This window comes from Leptonychotes weddellii, chromosome 10, assembly GCF_054177405.1.
Source record: "Leptonychotes weddellii isolate Sample4059 chromosome 10, ASM5417740v2, whole genome shotgun sequence".
NCBI classification, from domain to species: Eukaryota; Metazoa; Chordata; class Mammalia; order Carnivora; family Phocidae; genus Leptonychotes; species Leptonychotes weddellii.
The window spans coordinates 17,430,747-17,447,712 of NC_138378.1; positions in this window are offsets into that span (position 1 = coordinate 17,430,747).

The window sequence follows — 16,966 nt, forward strand, 5'->3', positions numbered from 1 at the left end:
CCATCCCAACTTCCAGGATGTTAAAAGTAAAACAAAAATGTCGATTATTTGTCCAAACTCTTTAAGTGAAAATAAGTATGAAATTTTAAACACAAGTGTGATTTCCGTTCCAAGAAGTGCTTTCTGGATGCCAATGGATCTGGATGAAATTCTTGAGAGTCCTTCTTCCATCTATCTGTGCAGCACACTCACCCCTATGAATTCATGTCTGGATACTGTCACATACAGAAAGTCATGAGATGCTAAGGGCTTACCCTGCAGGTGATATCAACAGCAGAAAATGAAGGATAAGACAAAGAACAAAATAGGAGCCTTCTGAACAAAGCTCTAATTTATGAATACCTTGAATTCTTTAAAACTCAAAGTAATAAAATTTACCCAGAGTATCTAATGTTTTGGTATTTATTATATATTTGTGATTATATCTGTTTTTAATAAAGGGACACCGTCAATGGAGCTGGTATTCCTGGCTTTGTTGACCTTATCTTCAAAGCAGTAGCACAAAGAAGAACTCACCTTCAGGTGCCTTATAAATAGATGTGCGTTCTCTCTCCTTGGTCATGATTACTGTCAAGGTTGTGTGTGGTTTCTATTTTGGGCCCTAATGGCAGAAAAGCCGCTTCTGCAGCCAAGAAGCAGCGTTGTAAGATGCCAATAAATTCTGGGGAAAATTACATTTTAAAAAGGAAAACTTTGACATACATCTGGCAATAGAATGATCCTGAACATATGGCAACCTGGTAGGTAGGAAGCCGTTGGAACATGGTAAGGAGAGCTGAGTGCTGCCCCCATCCTGTTCTGGGGCGCATTTGGGAAAGGTCCTGTGGTGAGGACCACATCTCTTCCAACCTGATGTGGTACATTCACTGGGGAGGGGAGCTGGATGTAAACCCACGTTTGCTTGTATGACCTTCTCCTGGCAACCTCTGATCGACTCCTAAGAGCTATTCTTAGTGGTGCCAGTGGGCAAGAACTAGACTCTGCTGTGGAAGCCGGGCATGTCATCACGCCTCGGCTGATAAATAAGACACTGGGAGACTAGAGAATCCCAGGGTCTCAACACTGTGGGATCCTGGTGTGGGGAGATGACAGATGCTCAAAGTCCTAGTTCTGCTGGTGGATGAGGCATGCATCTCCGCCGTCCAGTTTCTCCTCGAACACTGACAGGGAGCACAGCATCCCTTAAGGAAGTCCATGATTTGATGGATCACTCTTGTAAGGGACAGGGAAAAGCCAGGCTTTCATCAGAGGAAGGAGGAAAGATGCAGTCACCTTCACTGTGAATTCGTGAGTTTGTGCCCACAACTGTCAGAGCCGTCCTCCCCCGCTGGATCTCACTCCTCCAGCTGTGTGGCTTTGCCCTCCTTCGGGTCTTCTGAATCCAGCCATCAGGGCCGCATCACACGCTGCAACGTCAGAATGACAGGTCCCCCAAACACTGGCACTACTGCCTCCATTCTTCTTCTGAAGGGGACATTAAGGCTCCAAGAGCGTGCTTCTTGAGCAGGATCACACAGGTGGTAAGCATTACAGTCCAAACGCAAGTCCAGATCTACGTGCCTCTGAAAACTGCTGCTGCTGCTACAGCACACCGATGGTCTCAGAATTGTTCCCTTCCTTTTCTATCCCGGGGATGACAGATGGAATTGTAAAGACGGGTTACTTCGTACCTATCGTCCTCAAACTTGCTCTGGACGGAGTGGGATCCATTATCAGTTTCAGAAACTCAGGATGCGGTCCTTTGTTCTCACCTGATTAGGTGATTGGGCACAATGTGTAACTGTGCTCACGGCCAGGCATCCACTCTCGCCACACGTATTCACAGATACTCATGACTGGCCTCTCACCACATGTCCTGGGGCCTTGCAACACATGCATACATGCCTCACCCACCTCCATGTGTGGGCACCTGCTCTCACACTTAGAGGCAGATCCTTCTCACACACCTCCTGTAGAGCAGTGGTTGCTAACCTTTCTGTTCATAACTGTGACCAAGGGACTTGTTAAAATACAGATTCAGCAAATCAAGGGTAGGTTCCAGAAATCTGCATTTTTCACACAAGCGTTCAGACAACTCTGATTTAAGTTATCTGTGCACCATTCCTTGGGAAATGGCGTCTTGGTGGTGAGATTCTTTGAGTTAAGAGATGTCTCACACATTTTTATCTGTTGGGCACAAGTCACAAGCCTGAGTCCAGGGCAGATAGTATGTGGTGAGTGGATTGAATGAATGATTCTATCACTTACAGTCTAATTCACTCAGAGACATTGTTTCAAGAGACGCAAGAGGTCAAATTTTCGAGAGGTACTAAAGTCCCACTTGACTCTCTGGGGTCCAGTTGTGTGGACTAATCTTTGTGAAGGAGTTTTGACAATCCACGAGAATCCTTTTTTTTTTTTTTTTAAATCTGTCTTCTTTTGAACAGCTTCTATTCCTAAAGAGCCTGCGTGGTGTTACTTCTACAGTATTTGGAGTTTTTCCTTTCTTCTCTATGATGCTCACACCAAGTTAAGGACAATGAGAGAAATTGTCTCTGTCACACCACCTGCCTGACACAGAAGGACTCTCTCCTGTTCTTTCCTTTTCCCCTAAGTCTTCCCATCATTGACAGTGACGCTTGCTTATTTTTGCTTTTTTATATCAGCTCCAACACACGTCTTGTAATCAACAGCCCATTGCTTCAGCCTACTTCAGATGCTGCTTCATTCCCACCTAGGAGTGGAATTCTCAGTAGCCTTCTCCTTGAGGGTGTGTCATCCACATGGCCCCATAAGCATCTCAGAAAATCTTGAGGTGCACCACTAATGACCTATGGCCAGTCAGACATTCTGAGAATAAGCAAAGCTAAATGAAATACCATCCTATACTTATAAAGGATTTTGTAAAACCCTTCACTGAACTCCTGATCCCCTATGTTTATGGCATTTTCCTGGTCTCTCAGTCTGGCAACAGCACCAAAAAAGGGAATGTGGTTATTGGGGTATCAAAGGATGGTGTTGTCTCAGGGACTTCATGCTGGTTCCTCTTTTATTAAGTGCTCACAGGCTTCATCTTGCTTGCCCACTGTCAAATGTTTATGATAAGCTATAGCAGGACTCTGGTCCAAGGTTGAGGTGTCTGCTTTTTCTTTTCTTTCTTTTTTATTCTTTTTAAATAAATTCAGATTCCATTTGCTTGTCCTCAGTCCTCTGAAGTCCTCCTATTCTCCACTGGGGATGGTCACCTTACTGATTCCCCAAATGAATGGTGGCATTTAGGATGAAGTAGATTTTGTGAGCCAATCAATATTTTGCTACCCTGCCTAGATTTTCACATCTCATTATGAACTGCCAGACGTGAGCTGGGAAGCCCCCAGCTGACAAGGTGCCTGGTGTATCTCTAAGCCAGCACATTGTCTCTTCTTGGTGTGGTAGCCACACCACCTATTCTGGAAGCTGTTCCTAGAGCAAGAGGGGAACAGCAGTGGGAAACAGTATGGTGTTTGCTGATAAAGCCCAGGGAAATATCAGACTGATTTAGAGAGTGGGCAGAGAACTTTGCCTATGCATCTATTGTGTTTTAAGAAATATATCTCTATCTATAGGCATTCCTCCTTTCTTGGATGATGAAAAGACATCCATTAGTCTAAGGAGAAGGAAATGGGTATATTGTAAAGGATAAAAGTGATAGAAGTGGATATTTGGAATTAAAAGTGGACATTTGGCCCAGAATGTAATTTAAGTCAAAAGAGCTAGTTGTCTAGCATAAATACTATATGACTCTCTTAGTGCAAGCAAAATGTATTTCTAGCGAACACATCCAGCAAGTTTCTGTGCATATGCTGAAGACATTTCTAGAAGGACACAGAAGAAAATAATAATTAGGGTTATTTTTGGTGAGAGAGACTGAGGATAGAAGAGTGCTTTTAAATTTTATTTTATACAAATTGCTGCTTTTTGAAATTTTTACCTTAGAAAAACAGAGACTAGTCATCTGCCCCCACCTATTTACTTTATTGCATAAATTGAAAAACAAATGACAGCTGTTGCACTTTGGAAAAGTAAAACACTCAGGGAATTTCCCCGAGCAGATGCTTCCTGGGGTGTACTTACTTTTCACTGTGAAGGTTCTGGAAGTCCAGAGGGGCTTGTATGTCTCCCAAACCTACTGTTCTGGAAGGAGGCCTGGGCCACTATAGGGTTGGCTTTCTTATGCCGATTTCCAAATCCACAAGGTTCAACTAAGTTCATTTTCTGCATGGAGTTAGCATGCAGGTCCAACCACAGTCTGGACAGGGACAGTGCTTGGTTTTCCCAAACATGAGTTATTTCTTTCCCTCCTGGTCTTGGAGGAAGTTGGGAAGTGTGTATTTAGCCACAGGGTTTTGAGCCTCAGGCAAGTCTTCCAATGGATTGGAGTTAAGGTTAACTCAGTGGTTGGTGTTCCTCCTTTCCATGCATCTTCCAGCCTGGCATCTTGATCAGAAGGTAGATGTGGGGAACTCTGAGGGCAGTGAACCCTAAACTTTATGGAGAGAATAACTGCCAATGAAGCATATTAAATGCTCATTCCCAGGACCCACCTCCAGAAGACATGGTTCAGCAAGTCTGGGGCAAGGCCCAGAAATCTTCATTTGTAACAAGCTTCCCAGGTGGTTTGAATGCAAGAGAATAAAGGAGGCACATATAGATAGACCCAGTCACAGGACTACAGAGAAAAAGAATGCTCCTAAGTGAGGAATGACTGATGCTAGATGTGTTTCCCAACTGGGAAAAACAGGAAAAACTGGAGGATGATAGTAACAATAATAAGAAATATTTAGCACTTACTGCGTGGAAAATGCTGTTATAAGTGCTACACATGTGTTTGGTCATTGAACCCCCAGCATCCCCAGGATGCCTTTATTCCCTTTCTGCAGATGAAGAAACGAAGGCACAGAGAGTTTAAATAACTTGCCCAGGGTCACCTGGCTACAAACTAACAAATGTAGACCACATACCTGGGTGGTCTGTCTCCAGAATGCACGCTCTCAATCAGCACGCTCTGAGACAGGGGTTGGCAAACTACCTCCACCCACTCAATCCAGCCTGCTGCCTGCTTTTGTTAGTTTGGGAGGTGGCCTTTTGGTAAGAACAGCTATTTCAAGAGTCAAAGACATTAACTCTTGGTCCACAAAGGCTAAAACATGTATTATCTGGCCCTTGACAGAGAAAGTTTGCAGAGAGAATAAATGTAAGGCTCTTGTTTCTCTAAGAAGCATCATAGGCTGAGTCCCAAATTACTTCACTGGCGGGGCTGTGCCAGAACTCATGGACCCAAAATCCAGTTCCTCTGCATCACCACCCACTGGCACTCCTACTGCGTAACCGAGGCTGCCAAATGTGATGCAGGAGCCTTGGATGACCTAATATTTGTCATGTAGGACCACTAATAACTAGCTAATGTAACTAATGATGTACTTTGGCTGGTGAAATTAAATTCCTTGAGACTGATAGCATGCAACTAGGGCATAGTGAAGAATTCCTCACATAAGGAAAAGAAGCAAAGTATGTTCCTGACCCTCATTTCAATCATATTGATTCTGTTGAAGTTATTGTAACAATGCCATTGATTCTCTAGTATCAGTAAGAGTCATCGTCCTGCTGAGGTAATGGAGGCCTAAGAAAGATCTAGTAACTTCTTCAGAGTCACACAGCTGCCAACGTGTGGTCCAGGGTGAGCCTCAGGCAGTCAGATTCCAGAAGCTGCGAGCTTCAACTGCAATATAGTATAGCTTCCCCGGAAGGTCCCTGAGAGCTGCTCACCATTCTTTTCTCCATAAGGAAACTGGTGGTCAGAACACTTCAAACAGTTGAGCAAGGTTATGCCCCTCTTTAGCCCATCTGAGTGCAGAAAATTTCAGGCACTTTCCAGTGTTTCACTGGATCATGAAATGACCCTCCAGGGGCAGCTCTGGTGTAGTGACCAAGCTTGAGCTCCAGTGTCTGAGATGTGCTGCACGCCCTTGATTGGCGGGCGGGGGGTGGGGGGGACCACAGAGCATCATAAGGAGGTCCTCCTGGCTCCATTCTTAACAGAGGAGCTTTGGACAGCCTCACTGCTCTGACTTTCGCTACAGCACAGAGCTGGCATTAAAGGGTCGTCCAGTTCTCCTGCTCGCAAGCCATGTGACCTGCCTAAGGGACTTAATATCTCTGCCTCTCAATTTCCCCACCCGTGAAATGGCAGTGATAGTAACACCTATTTTCCAGAGTTATTGAAAACATTTTAATGACATAATTCACGTAAAGTGCTTGGCAGTTCGTAGCATATAGTAGATGCTCACAAAATAGCAACTCTTGATACAATTAAATAGAAGGGCTTGAGGCTGCTGTTAGATTAGATGGTATGGTACTCTTATTAGATGGTTTTATACTCTTTCTAGAGTATAAAAACATAGAACTCAGGCTCCTAAAATAAGGTCTCCTATCTGGGGAAGTTGTGAGATTTATGCTAAGCTTTATTAGACTTTTATATTAAGAAGAAGCTGTGTTCAGCAAAAGTCTATTTGTTAAAAATGAGCTTGAATAATAATATAATAAATGAAATAAAAAATCGTGTCCCCTACTGTCAAGCCAACGATGGATCATGATGTATTGGATGGGTACAAATGATTCTGTAGTCGTGATCCAGGAAAAGATTTGGAGGCAATTTTGCCTCTTAAGAAAGTATTGTACGACACTCACTTACAGAGGATTTATGAGAAATGAAATGGAAACTCTTTCAAGATTTTATTAAGAGATATAGTCTTCCTGCATAACTTCTTTCCCTCCTGGACATTTATGAATGTTTGGCTGGAAGGGTGGTCTGGGAGCTGGGTTTTGATATATGTGGTTCCTATGAGGAGGTGCCAGGGGAGACATTTTTCCGTCAAAAGCCATATGCATGCAGGATCCTGGAAAGTCTTCCAGCAACAGCGGACACTGGCAATAAAAATGATCTAGGGAAAAAACATACCAACCAGTACCAGTCACTGCGGCTACAGGAAAGCCCTGGGGCCAAATGTGTAAATACCTTCAGAACTTTGTATGGAAAACAATTAGGGTTTAATTCATCTTGGTACCAGATTCAGAGTTTTCCAGGACACAACCATAGCTAGAGAACGATTAGCAAAGTGATTTGTTAATCCAACCTCCACGTGTACTGTTGAAACCCATCAAGAGACAGAAAATGAGAAAGGAGCATGACTTCATGGCCGTGGACCCCACCACATTGGGGCCATTCCTTTGCTCCACAAATAGATGGAGCTTCCCACAGCGCCACAGATAGGACAGTCTCAGGGTGTCACCAGGGCAGCCTCATGCCCCTCAGAGTGTCTTCATAGTATATATGGCTGAAGATGAGTCTTGACAAAATTCATCAAGGCAGGAACAGAAATTGGCAATGGAATATATTTAGCAAGCAAGCACACTGCGCGCGCGCGCGCACACACACACACACACACACACACACACACACACACGCCACCACCACCACCAGTAACAACAGAGAAAATACTGAACTTTTGTATTTCAGTCCCTTGCCTTTCTCTCCACATTAACTTTGGACTGCATCCTCCTTTGATTTCTGAACTCAGTACCCACTGATCATTTTTGGTTCCTTGATGTCCCTGTGTGCCACAGGACTTTGCACAAACTGGTGCCACGGATTGGAAAAATTTTGATTTGCTTTCCCCTTGCCTCTCCAACTTCCAGTTTTCCTGCAGACATCAGTTCATATGACACCTTCTCCGGAAATCTGTGGTATCTGACTGCCTCCTCCTAGATTAGACCCCCTGCTTGTCATCCACACTCACAGTTTCGTAACCCTGCCATATGTAACACTTATTATAGATATACTTGTATTTATTTGTGTGATAATTATTTGAATAATATTTGGGGCGCCTCCAGGATACCACTGTCCAAGGAAAACAACTGTGTCTGTTTTCCTTCACCATTTTATTTTTAGAGCTTTTGCCAGAACCTGGCACATAGTTAGGCACCTAATAATCATTTGTTAAGTAAGTGGCTAAATGCGGTGTTGTGATTTATAATGGGAAATATATACTTGGTCTTCAGCCTCTTTCTGGCACTGAGCTCAACTTGGAATTTCCTAAGCGATGAGGGCAATAAAGGTGTATTTTGTTATGCAAATGAGGTGACTTTTGGACAACCAACCATGTGATTAGAGGGTTAGAACTTTCTTTTCTTTTTTTTTAAAGATTTTATTTATTTATTTGAGAGAGAGAGAATGAGAGACAGAGAGCATGAGAGGGAGGAGGGTCAGAGGGAGAAGCAGACCCCCTGCCCAGCAGGGAGCCCGATGCGGGACTCGATCCCGGGACTCGATCCTGGGACTCCAGGATCATGACCTGAGCCGAAGGCAGTCGCTTAACCAACTGAGCCACCCAGGCGCCCCGAGGGTTAGAACTTTCGATCCCACTACCAACCTCTAGGGAACTGAAAGGGGCTGGAGATTGCGATCTATTGCCAATGGCCAGAGATTTAATCATTGTATGCCATATGCCTATGCAATGAAACCTCCATTGAAACTCAGAGAGTCTGGAAAGCTTCGAAGTTGGTGATTACCTGGAGACTGGGGAGAGTGGCACACCTGGAGAGAGAGGGCGTGGAAGCTGCACACTTCTTCCCGCGTACCTGACCCTGTGCAGCAATTCCATCTGGCTGTTCCTAAGTTATATACATTCTAATAAACCAATAGTCTAGCGAGTCTCTTCCCTTTCTCTGAGTTCTGTGAGCCTCCATAGCGAACTGATCAAAGCCAAGGAGGGGGGTCATTGGAATCTCCAATTTGTAGTAGGTAGGTAATAAGCACAGGTTACAGCCTGGGACTGGTGACTGGCCTCTGAAGTCGGGGGCAGTCCTGTAGGACTGAGCCCTCAACCTGTGGAATGCGACATTATCTCTGGGTAGGTAGTATTAGAATTGAAGTTGAATTATATGTCACTCAGCTGGTGTCACAGCATTGCCTGATGGAGGTTTGAGGGAGGTTTTGACCCCTCCCCACAGTGAAATTGGGTGCTCAGAACACAAAAGACTAAATAATAGCAATAATTAGAGTATAGAAGTTACTACTTACGAAGGGACTGATAGCTGCCAGTCCTTATGCCAAGCACTGTTTCTAATCCTGACACAAATCAAGATGGTAGATTTTATTACCCTCCATTTACAGTGACAGAGTTGAATTTGATGACTTCTGTAAATGGGCTACATTGCTAATAGTGACAGACCAGGGATTTGAACTCAGGTCAGCCTGACACTACACTACCCTTCTACCATGACATTCTGCCTCTCCTTTCCTTTTTTTAATTTAATAAATTCGACATGTTACATTTTATAAATTTAAGGTATACAGCGTGTTACTTTGATACATTTATATATTGTAAATATGATTGCCATTGAAGCAATATTTATCACATTACATCAATATAGTACAATATTATTGTCTACATTCATTATGCTGTGCATTAGATCCCTATGGCTTATTTACTACTCCTTACAAGTTTGTACCCCTAAGCATCATCAGTCTGATCCCCCCTTCCCCCATCCCCTGGTAACTGCCATTTTACTGTTTTTTTATAAGTTTGACTTTTCTCGATTCCATATTTAAGTGATATCATAAAGTACTTATCTTTCTTTGTCTGACTTACCTTGCTTATTAGCACAATGTGCTCCAGGGCCATCCATATTGTCATAAATGGCAGGATATCATTTTTTTTTCTCATGGCTGAATAATATTCTATCGTGTATATATAGATCACATTTTTTAATCCATTCATCTGTTGATGGGCATTTGGGTTGTTTCCATATCTTTGCTATTGTGGATAATGCTGCAGTAAAAATGGATGTGAATGTATCTCATTGAAATCCTGTTTTGATTTTCTCCTGGATGTATACCCAGAGGTGGAATTGCTGGATTGCATGGTAGATCTATTTTTAACTTTTTAAGGAGTTTCCCTATTGTTTTCCATTGTGACTGGACTAATTTTCTTCCCTACCAACAGTGTGTGCAGGCTCCCTTTTCCCTGTCTCCTGACCAACACTTGTCATCTCTTGTCTTCTCGATGATGGCCATTCTAACAGGTGGGAGGTGGTAGCTCATTGTGGTTTTGATTTGCATTTCCCTGATGATGAGTGATGTTAAGCATCTTTTCACATGCCTGTTGGCCATTTTCATGTCTTCTTTGGAGAAATGTCCATTTAGTCCTTCTGCCCATTTTTAAATCGGATTTGCTGTTGTTGTTGTTGTTGTTGTTGTTGTTACTGTGTTAGTTCTTTATATGTTTTGGATATTAACCCCTTATCCGACCTACAGTTTGCAAAATCTTTCTCCATTCTGCCACTTCGTTTTGCTAATTGTTTCTTTTGCTGTGTGGCAGCTTTCGAGTTTGATGTGGTCCTGTTTGTTGATGTTTACCTTTGTTTTTTGTGCTTTTGGCATCATGTCCAAAAAAATCATTGCCAAGACCACTATCATTGAGCTTCTTCTCTGTGTTTTCTTCTAGGAGTTTTATGGTATCAGGTCTTCTGTTTAAGGTTTTGACCCATTTTGAATTAATTTTTGTGAGTGGCATGAGACGGGGGTCCAATTTCATTGTTCTGCATGTGTTTCTCCAGTTTCCCAGCGCCGCAAGAAGAGACTATCTTTCCACTGTTGGGTATTCTTGGCTCCCTTGTCAAATATTATTTGACCCTATATGCTGGGATTTAATTCTTGGTGCTCTGTTCTGTTCCATTGGTCTATGTGTCTGTTTTTGTGCCAGCACCGTACTGTTTCATTACTATTGCTTTGTGATATAGTTTGAAATCAGGACATGTGATGATACTTCTATCTTTGCTTTTTTTTTCTCAGGATTGTTTTGGCTCTTTGGGGTGTTTTGTGGACCCTCACAAATTTTAAGATTGTTGCTTCTGTGAGGAATGCTTTTGGTATTTTGATGGGGATTGCATTGAATCAGTAAATGGCTTTGAGTAGTATGGTCACTTTAACAGTATTTATCCTTCCGATCCATGCATGCTGGATGTCTTCACAAAGCAAAGTCTTGTAGTTTTCATTGTACAAATATTTCTCTTCCTTGGTTCAATTTATTCCTGAGTATTTTATTGTTTTTGATGCTATTGTGATTGGGATAGTTTTCTTTATTCATTTTCTCATGCTTCATCATTTAATGTAAAGGAATGCTACTAATTTCTATAAGTTGATTTTGTAAACTGCCACCTTACTGAGATCATTGATTAATTCCAACAGTTTTTTATTTTATTTTATTTTATTTTATTTTTTTATTGACTCTGAGATTTTCTATATATAAGATTGTATCATCAGCAGATAGTGACAATTTTACTTCCTTCTTCCCAATTTGGATATATTTATTTCTTTGTTTTGTCAGATGGCTCTAGCTAGGACTTTCAGTACTATATTAGATAGGAGTGGTAAAAGTGGGTACCCTTGTCTTGTTCTTAATCTCAGAGGAAATGGTCTCAACTTTTCTTTATAGAGCATAAGGTTAGCTGTGGGTTTGTCACATATGACCTTTATTATCTTGAGGTATGTTCCTTCCATACCCAATCTATTCGGGGTTTTTATCGTGAAAGGATGTTGTATTTTATCAAATGCATTTTCTGCATCTATTGAAATGATCATATAGTTTTTATCTTTCATTTTATTGATGCGATGAATTACATATATTGATTTGTGCGTGTTGAGCACAAATCCTTGCATCCCAGGGATAAATCACACTTGATCGTGGTGTATAATCCTTTTCATGTGTTCTTGAATTTGACTGCTAATATCTTGGTTAGAATTTTTGCATCTATATCAGCAGAGATACTGGTCTATAGTTTTCTTTTCTTATGGTATCCTTATCTGGTCTTGGTATCAAGGTAATACTGGCTTTGTAGAATGAATTTGGGAGTGTTCCCCATTCTTCGGTATTTTCCCTTTAATGTGCTTCTTTTTTTTAAAATTTTTTATTGTTATGTTAATCACCATACATTACATCATTAGTTTTAGATGTAGTGTTCCATGATCATTGTTTGTGCATAACACCCAGTGCTCCATGCAGACCGTGCCCTCTTTAATACCCATCACCAGGCTAACCCATCCTCCCACCCCCCTCCCCTCTAGAACCCTCAGTTTGTTTTTCAGAGTCCATCGTCTCTCATGGTTCATCTCCCCCTCCGATTTCCCCCCCTTCATTCTTCCCCTCCTGCTATCTTCTTCTTCTTGTTGTTTTTTTCTTAACATATATTGCATTATTTGTTTCAGAGGTACAGATCTGTGATTCAACAGTCTTTAATGTGCTACTTCTTACCTAGAAGGTAATACTCTATCAGGTGGAGGGTGAAGAGGATATAGTGAGTAATGGCACAATGATGCCAAAACCCAAGTTCACATTCACACCGACCTTTTGTCTTTCCCAGCTCTTCAAGAGGGTTTTGTAAACTCTCTCTGGTCTAACTGGTCCCCATTGCAGGCACCACCACATCCCTCTACATCTTATATGCTGGAGGATACCCCTCCTTCAGGGTTGTCCACTGTCTCCACTGGCCATCTTCTAAGCTCTGCTTTCTCATTGCTGTTACCAAAGTGATGCTTACTTTGCTCTGAAAGGGAGATTTCTTTAAAAATTGGCCCTGGATTAAAATAGACTTGTTTAAGTTGTACTCCCTTATCTTGGCAGGGCAGCAGGAAACTCACCACCAGCCCCTTCACCTTTCCCTAGTTCCAGTGCATGGCCAGAGCTGATGATGTTTTACCCACGTTCCCTTCATGGTAGCAAGTTTCTGACAATGGCAGAAAACTTGTTAGTGGCTAGAGCTATCAAATCCTCTCTCTATATCAGAAGTTTTCTATGTGACTATCAATCAACCATCTCTATATCAGAGCATGCATCAGTATGAACTGGAGGGCTTGTTGAGACACCACTGGCTGGGCCCCCTCAGAGCTATTGATTTGGTAGATGTAGGTTGGACCTGTGAACTTGCATTCTTAGTAAGTTTGCAGGTGATGCCCCTGCTGCTTATCTGGAAGCCAGATTTTCAGAATCAATGAACCAATGGTTTTCCACCTTGGCTATACATTATAGAATTGCATGGAGAGCTTTTAAAAATCCTGTTGCCCACAACACACCCCAAACAAATTAAATCCAAATTTGTGGATATAGGACTGAGACATTAGTATTTGCAAAGCATCCTAGGTGACTCTAGCAAGCAGTCAAGTTTGAAAACCATTTTGCTAGATGGTGTTAATTTGTTCTCCCCTCTCTGGAATAAGTGAGAAGAGATAGGATGGACAAAGGCTCTTTAAGATATGGCTGCTCAGAAGACATCATCAAGAATCTGCCTTTCCCCATATTTTTTTCTTTCTTTTTTAAATAAAATTGTATATATTTAGGTTGTATAATATGATTTGGTATAAATATACATAGTTAAATAATTACTGTAGTCAAGCTAATGAATATATCTTCTCACACAGTTACCTTCTTTTATGTGATGAGAACAACTGTAATTTACTCAGAGCAAATTTCCAGTATTCAGTGACTATTTACTATGGTCATCATGCTACATTTTAAATCTCTAGACCTATTCATTCTACATTATTGCAACCATATACCCTTAACCAATATTTCCCCATTTCCCCCACTTCCCCACCCTGGTAACCAATGTTCTACTAGCTTCCTTTATGAATTCGGCTTTTTGAGATTCCTTATATAAGTAACATTGTGCAGTATTTATCTTTGTGTATCTGACCTATTTCACTTTGCATACTGTTCCCCAGGTTTATCCATATTGTTGCAACTGGCAAGATCTCCTTTTTTAAGGCTGAATAATACATACACACACGCACACCCCAAATTTCCATTTCATGCTTCAGGCTAGTGATTCTCAGACATGATTGCTCATCAGACTCACACAGGAGGGCTTGTGGAAACACAGATTGCTGAATCATACCTCCATAATCTCTGACTTGGTAGGTCTGGACTGGGGCCTGAGGTGCATTTTTGCCAAGTTCTCAGGTGATGCCGATGCTTCTAGTTTGAGGACTATGTTTGGATCACCACTGCACTAGGAGAAACAGAATATGAATGGAGGAAATACTCCTGGCTTCTCTCTTTCCCATTCACTTCCTTGTTGCTGGTGAAGAAGTTTTGACTTTGTGGAGAATGATGCAGAGAGAAAGAAGTCCTCAATACCTATTGCTTAGCTGTCCTAGGATTTCTCTTTCAAGTTGGCCCACACTGGTTTGGCATTCTGGACCTATAAGCCCACCTGGCTCAGGGTCCAAGCCCGACTTTGAAAGTATATATGGAGGTCCTTTCTACACCCAAGGGAGACAGAGCCATGATTCTAATAAGACCATCTTCCCACCAAAACCCTCAGGGGACTGATCCTAAACTCCAGATTTCAAATCCATCTAGAGTTTATTAAGGGACCCAATTGACCATACATAGATCCAGTTTAGTACTATCAGCAATAAAGACAATTTTAAAACATATCATTCAGCTTCTTGTGTCTTTTTCTTAATTGGTTACTAACTTGGGGAGAGGTGAAAGGTGTAATTAATTTTCACTACTCAAATCCCAACAGCAACTTAAAATTAACTTAAAATTTTTGAGTCCTGTCACATCTAAAAATCTCTTTATGAGATCCTTGCAATTAATTGATAGTTTGGCTGGAGATACAAATCTACTGGGGGAGGGGATACTTCCCTTATAATTGTTAGGTTATTAGGACTAGAGTTAGAGAATTTGTAAGACTTTTAGAATTTTCTTAGATCCTAGGTACTCTGAATGTTGGAAGTCCCACTCTCATTGTATGAAACATGATACAAGGTACCATCATATAATGGTATAATATTATATTTTACGTGTGTTTATTTAATCTCTCATTTTTGATTTTTATATATTTTAGTTTCTGTCTCTACACATACACAGAGTACATAAGGATATAATATTTATATATGTTATGTCATACATATTGTATACTACATATAATATCACATATTACAGTATATAATACATTTATGTATATTATATATAGTTATAGATATAATGTATATCTCTATAATAAAGTTCCCTTCCATAAAATATTTGCATAGAACTTAAAAAAACTCATAGGCTCTAGGCCCTATGTCTTAATATCTAAAGGATAAAATAGTCCTAAGTATTCAAAATTGGTGATGAGAAGTTTTAGGTCAGTTTAATTCTTAGTCCATTATAGGAAACTACTCTATACCTTGTACTTTTTGGGATCTCCTCTTTATTCTTAATGCTTGAGATTTCATAATAATGTACCTAGGTTTGGACATTCCTTTCCTTTTACACTGGACTCTTAATGTATCATTTCAATATGAATGCTTATGACCTTTATTTCTCTGGGAAATTCTCATATATTAAAACTTTGATATTTTCACTCCTAGTTTCTTTTTTATCTGGAACTTTAAATATGGGGCAGAATTATATTAATAGCTGCATGACAGTCCATTAAATAGATAGGCCATGGCCCCAATGTTATATACGTAGGGTGCTCTAAGTAACATCTTTGCATATTGTTCTTTTGAAGTATTTCCTCAGAAATAATATTTATTAGGTCAAAGATTGGGAGGCTTTTATGTAGACTTGCTTGAGACCTCTGGTATGAGAAGCCCCTTTTGAAGAGTGTCTTCTAAACTGAAGAAGCAAGTCTGGGGCCAGTGACTGATCTTTGATGAAATTCAGGCCACAAAAACATGACCCCAGAGGCTGTTCTGGAGAGGCAGACATGCTCTGGTCAGGGAAGTTAATGTGGACCACAGACACCGGTGAGGTTAACCTTTCTTCTCTACTCTACCTGTCTGGCAGGTGGTGTATCTGATTCAATGCCTGATCTAGGCCCCGGGGCCTTATGTGAAAGGCTTTGCCATGTTCTACACTGTCTACTGGCTTTAATGGGAAGAAAGTATTTGCAAGACTATTGATTGTGTTGTGCTCAGCCCCTCCCCAGATTCCTTGATCCATGAGGAATCTGTGGACAGCTGTGCCTCTGGAGCTGGGAAAACCCTAAGGGCCCCATCCCAGCTCATTCCACTGCCTGGACTTGCAGGGCCAGAGTGTTGGCCTGTGGCCTGCATTTCCCTGGCTGTGGGATAGTGCAGGGCTGCAGCTTTTGTTTGTTTTAATAATGAAAAAGACAAATCACAGGGCTTATTTTGTAAGCTACAAAGAATCATTCAGTGAAAAAACAAATGGCATTTTCTTAGTGAGCTAGGGGTCTTCATGACTTATGTGAAATGTTACTCAGTCCTTTGTTTGCTCCAGGTGAGCAAGCTTGGGATGCCACCAAGATTATAAACATACACTGGCCACAGTGACACCCACCTACTAAGTGTCTGCCTCCTTACCTGGTTTTGTAGTAGTTCAACAACCTCAGAACATGGGCGTAAGCTCCTCATGGCTTCCCATTCAGCTCTGTCCCAAGGTTTGCATCACCATCGGAGATAATCGCTATTACAAGACTTTGGGCAGATTTTCCATGCTCAGTAGTTTCAGGTCATTTAATCATCTACTCAGCAGCTTTTTGTTGTGTCTATATTATGTTGGATAGAGGATGTCATCAGAAATACATTTGCCTTTGGGGCGCCTGGTGGTTCAATTGGTTGAGTGTCTGACTCTTGATTTCAGCTCAAGTAACGGTCTCAGGGTCGTGAGATTGAGCCCTGCCTCAGGCTCCGCACTGGGGGTGGAGTCTGCCTGAGATTCTCTCTCTCCCTCTTCCCTTACCCCTCCCCCTGCTCTCTCCCTCTATAAAAGAAATAACTTTTTTTTTTTTTAAGATTTTATTTATTTGACAGAGAGAGACACAACTAGAGAGGGAACACAAGCAGGGGGAGTGGGAGAGGGAGAAGCAGGCTTCTCGCGGAGCTGGGAGCCTGATGCGGGGCTTGATCCCAGGGCCCTGGGATCACAACCCG